Source organism: Camellia sinensis, chromosome 13 (assembly GCF_055761805.1).
Source record: "Camellia sinensis isolate YWXY chromosome 13, ASM5576180v1, whole genome shotgun sequence".
Classification (NCBI taxonomy): Eukaryota; Viridiplantae; Streptophyta; class Magnoliopsida; order Ericales; family Theaceae; genus Camellia; species Camellia sinensis.
In genome coordinates, this window is record NC_138973.1 from 72,632,338 (window position 1) to 72,637,937 (window position 5,600).

Here is a 5,600-nt window from a genome sequence, read left to right on the forward strand (position 1 = left end):
GTTCCGGTCAAGAGGGCCCTGACTCTGTTTCTCTTGGCCATTTCTTGTTCGACTGTGAGAGGGACCAGGATAATTTGGGGCAACTGTAAACACCCCATTTTTGACCGGCCTTAAGACTTGGGCGCTTTCTTGTGATTGCCCGATGATGACAATTAGAATGTGTTTCTCACAAAATTCTCAGTAAGAAAGATGGAATTTAAGTTTTAATCCTAACCTTCACCCATTTTTTGGCCAAACTATTTTAGACCTTAAAACCCTCTTTTCAAAATATGTTTTTTAAAATATTTCTACGATGTCCCGAGGCTCCCATTTCGATTAAAATATTGCACTTTTCAGTAAATCGAGTAAGGGCAAAGTGGAAATGAATGGAAGGGGGGTGAACTTTTTGAAAAATATTTAAAAATATCTTATTTATAGGTTTGGAGTTGAAGGAAATAGGAGGGGATGAAAGAAAGCTGGTTTAGGAAAAAGATGAGTATCAAATCATTAAGAAGGAAATGAGCAGCCTTCACTAAATTAGGCATTTCTCTTTGTACACTTGGAATTTAAATGTGAGGCCACCACCATTGGAAAGTAGACTTCTAGGGCTTCAATTTAGACCCAAGAACCACCTTAGACCAAGTCTAAATAAGGGAGATATGCCCATTTGGAGTTAAGCTTAAGAGCAGATTTTGTTGATCCAGCCCGAGACAGCCTTCACTAAATTAGGCATATCTCTTTGTACACTTGGAATTTAAATGTGAGGCCACCACCATTGGAAAGTAGACTTCCGGGGCTTCAATTTAGACCAAAGAACTGCCTAAAACCAAGTCCATATGGGGGAGATATGCCCATTTGAAGTTGGGCTTAAAAGCAGATTTTGTTGATTCGACCCAAAACAGCAATAGCCCATTTTTCTTGGTTTTGGTTCGGTTGGGACAACCCATTTACCTATTCTTTGAGCCATTAAAGTGCATCCACTCATCCTCCATTATACCTAATCATCCTCCATAGTCAAAAAGACGTTTTGTTTGCATCCATAAAGGAGTATCCCATGAAACCACCTTGAAAATTTGCCCTCCTATCACATTCTTGTCTCCCATCTTCTTTTTGACCTTTACTCTCCCTCATTGCCTATATAGAATGATCATATTGTAAGAGAGGGGGAGGACCACGAAATTGAAGAGAAATGAGTGAGAAAAGAGTGAAAAAAGAGAGAAAATTTGAGTTTTTGAGCCAAAAATATTCCTATCTTCCATATACACCCCATACCTTCCATAGCTACTGAAATTCCTCATTTCCATACACTAAAACCACTCCAAAAATTCTGATATAGCCAAAGATCAATCGCCTCGATCATAAGGAAGAATGTTTAGTGATTGAAAGTGAGAAAAACTAGAGAGTTAACCACTTTCCATACCACAAACTCCATAAACTCCATAATTTCGAATTGAGGACTTGAGAACACACTTCCTACACTTGAGGGTGATCAACAGGAAGTTTGGAAATCAAGAAGTTCAATCTTTCTTTGGAATGTGAATTTTTAATTTTTAATTTTCTTATATTTTATATCTTATATTTATATTCTTGCTTCTTATTTCATTGTGTTTTGTTATAATCCAAGTGGTTTGTTTATCTCATATTTATTTTCTTACTTTATATTTCATAGTGTGTTGTTATAATCCTAGTGGTTTGTTTAGCTCATAATTATTTATTTATTTATTTTTATTCGCATACTTTAATTTCATATTAGTTTTGTTGTAATCTTGCATGTTTTACCTCATATTTATTTTTTTCGTGTATTAGTCTCATATTAGTTTTGTTGTAATTTTGCATGTTCTATCTTATATTTGTTTTATTGCTTTAGGTTTATGTTGTGAGTTTGCACTTTTTTTATTTTATTTTATATTTATTTTCTTTTTTTTAATCTAACCGGTAGTGGTTAGTTGAGCCACCTACATATTTTTTGTTTGTTCCTTTTCTTGGTTTCGCAACAAGACAGGTTTTGCTTGGCCTAATTCGTCGGCCGGCCTATTTGGCCGGTCGGTTAGCTTCTTCCGAACAAGATGGCGTAATCTCTCAATATTGACCAATTTCCGCCGGCGGTTCTAAAGAACATGAAGCTTTTATTTTATTTATTTATTTTATTTTGAGTGTATTGTGAGGTTTTTATTTTATTGTAATATTCTCCTCATCCCTCTCTAATTTGGTTTGTAATTATTCTTTAAAATGTTGTAATAATTCCCCGTCCCGCTTCTTTCTACCCCGTTCTTTTACTTGCTTTCTTTATTTGTACATAAACATCATATTTATTTTTTATCATAGTTATGCTTTGCATCCATGTTTCATGCATCTTGATTCGGCCAAGTTTGCATTTGTGGATTTAATCAATTCCTATGTGATTATGTGCGCTACCTCATGTTCTTGAGATGATTCACATATCATATTTTAGAAGCCGAATCTTTAGTTGCATCTCATGAGTGAATTGCATTAGGGTTTTGTATATAAGATCATGCATATTTTACTAACTTTGTTTTGCAGCTTGTTCGTGGGACATCAAACATGTGAGTTTTTATGCTTTAGCATCCCGTGTGTGTGTGTTTTTTTTACTATGTCTAGCATTCTACCATGAGGCTAGTTGTTTATGTGATATAACTCTATGAATGCCAGTGGATGGAGGTTGTGTCGCTTAATTTAGAATGATGTTGATTTTTCATGCTTGTAAACTCAATTTATTTGGGTTGTACATCATCAAAACTCTTTCAAAATGTATGATATCAAATTGTTCTAAAATGAATGGCATAGTCTATACTTGTATGCTTCACATAGTAAATCTTAGGATTTATTAACTAATCAGAACATGAACATATAAATAAAATAAAATTCATATCATGGTTAGTAAAGGCCGATCTTTGATCGGGTGGGCGGGGGTGCTCATTATTGACCTTTCCCTCTCATACCTAAGGTTCCGAGCCAAGCATCCTTGGTTACGACAAATAGTGGCCTTGGCACGAGTCATAGGTTTCCTAATTTTTCCAAAATAAATATTAGGTGGTGACTCTAAGATCTGATGACGCAGTCCATTTTTTACAAAATTGCAATAAAATGGATTTTCAATAAAAGTTGCCAAATCTGGACTCTCATCTATGTTTCACATTGCACTCGTGAGAATAGATCAAAGAGATCTCGGGGGTCCGAACTGTTTAACGCGCGCGGGTACCCCCCGGGCATGTTACAGTTACTTTTGAAAAAAAGTACACTAAAGAGTTTTTTAGTGTAGTGTGTTACGTTCGATGGGTTTTTTAGTGTGTTACGTTGGAGGAGTGTTATGTTTGTGAAAGTACACTGAGAAGTTTTTTTGTGTGTTACATTATTATAATGTTACGTTTAGAAAAGTACACTAAGGAGTCTTTTAGTGTGTTACATTGAAGTAGTCTTTTAGTGTGTTACGTTAGAGAAGTGTTACGTTTGTAGAAAGTACACTAAGTGTACTGTGTTACGTTTGACTATTATGTTTGTGAAAAGTACTCTAAATTTTTTTTTAATGTGTTATGTTGTTACATTAGAGTGATGAAAACGTGATCCAAAAATTAGATTCAACTTCCCTAAGATGGCGTCCTCCAATGAGGAAGGGTAAAAACGTCCACTAAATCATACCAAAATTTAAAATAGGATCTCATGATAAGGAAACATGACTTATCAGTGTATTAGAAAACCCGTGGGACTTATCGGGGCAACTAATTTCCATATGAAATTTTTTGATAATTTTCCCTTAAAAAGAAGTGAAATGAGTGGTTGGTAGAGATTAAAATTAACCAAATAAATTAGTTGGTCATTTGATTTGTTTAACTCCTAACAAAATCAACTCAATCCACATAAACTCTCAAAATTGGCACGTTTGGATTAAGTTTATAATAAATAAGCCATTTTGGTTTGTCTTAATTTGCTCGATTGCAATTGTATCATATCATATATAAGTAAAGTAGAGACTTTCATTAGTGGATTATAAGAATCCTCCATGTGTTCATCTAATTATTTGACAAGGGTCATTTGTGAATTGTCTTCTCATATTTTTATTTATGTCTTTTATATTTTATATTTACTTACCACTTTAGTGTCTATTTATATATTACAAAAGTACTTAAAGGCAGATGTATTATCCTTTTGTTTTCTTCTATTATTTCTTTTTACTATTATTTTTTTCTTCTTTCAATTTTTTATATTTGTTTTAGAGTAAGATCACTGTTTTTGAATTTTAACTAACAAAAATAACTTTGATTTATTTGTCAAAAAATGAAAGAAAAAAATTATAACAAAAGTCGTAAGATTTTTTGTATTGTAATCATCTTGCTGATATATATTTAATTGCTATATATTTTTATCTTTCTCTTTTTGAATCTTAGAAACTTCAGGCACCTAGGGGAGGGCTTGCTGCACCTATATCGAATTGACCTTATCCTCCTCAAACTCACAAACTGCCACGATGATGATAGGAATTGGAATGGGAATACCTAGTAATGTTAGTATGGAGTTGAAGAGTAGCAGCACCAAGAGTTAAAATTATATATTGCTTTTAGCCAAATCTACTTAATGTTGTAAAAATAAAGGCCCATGAAGAAAAATAAATTGTTTGTTAAATTTTCATGGCTATATTTCTTTTTGATACTTTCATGGTTGTGAGTTGGTAATTTTAAATATATGATTTTTAATAGAGAAAATTGGCGAGAAATCCAATCGGAGGATTGCTTGAGGCATTAGGTCCCATAGGTTTTTTTTTTTTTTTGGTGAGAAGTATACTCTTTATAAAATATTGTGGTGAGAATTACGTTTTGTTGTTTTGGGACATTTGGTTTCCAGTTTTGCCCTTTAGTCTATCTATTCAAAACAAATTTATCTGTTCATTTTGTTAAACCTATCTGTTCAAATTTGTATCTATTTGTCAAAATATTTTTTAATTTTTTTAAATCTATTTATTGAAATTCACCAAGCATATTTCATCTATCTGTTGAAATTCACCAAGCGTATTTTATGTATTATAAATTTTTATATGTACAAATTAACTTCACAAACCCACTTTTTCTTCTCTCTCTCTCTCTCTCTCTCTCTCACGCATACACTTTTTATTTCTTTCTTTATCTGTCTGTTGGTGTAGCTCAATTTTTCGTGCTCCTTTTGGAAGACGACTAGCCCTACAGGTCGAACTCCCGTAGTTCTGAATCTGATCTCACAAGTGCAATGTGAAATAGATAAACACCAAAGAGTCCAAATTCGAAAAATCTTTTGGAAACCCAATTTTGAATCAAAAATGCCAAAAATAAACTGCTTCGTCAGATACAGAGTAGCCACCTAAATATTTTATTTTGAGAAATTTAGGAAACCCAGGACTCGTGCCAAAGGCCACTTATCCATCATCACCAAGATTGTCTTGGCTCGGGAACTTAGGTACGAGAGGGGAAGGTCATGAATTGAGCACCCTCACTCGCCCGATCAAAGATCTGCCTCTACTAATCATGATGTGATTCTTATTTACATTATATGCTCTTGTTTCGGTCTATTAAGCTAACTTACTATGTGACGCACACAAGTATAGACTAATTTGCAAAAATTGGAACATTTGATTT

The 5,600-nt window shown here is 33.5% G+C and overlaps 1 long non-coding RNA gene across 1 annotated transcript; it reads left to right on the forward strand.

Annotated features, from left to right (window-relative positions):
* The first annotated feature begins 1,143 nt into the window (after nt 1-1,143).
* LOC145806216 (uncharacterized) lies at nt 1,144-4,626 on the forward strand. Its single transcript, XR_014349028.1, has 2 exons — nt 1,144-1,514; nt 4,383-4,626. It is a non-coding gene; the product is annotated as an uncharacterized LOC145806216 (long non-coding RNA).
* The last annotated feature ends 974 nt before the right edge of the window (nt 4,627-5,600 follow it).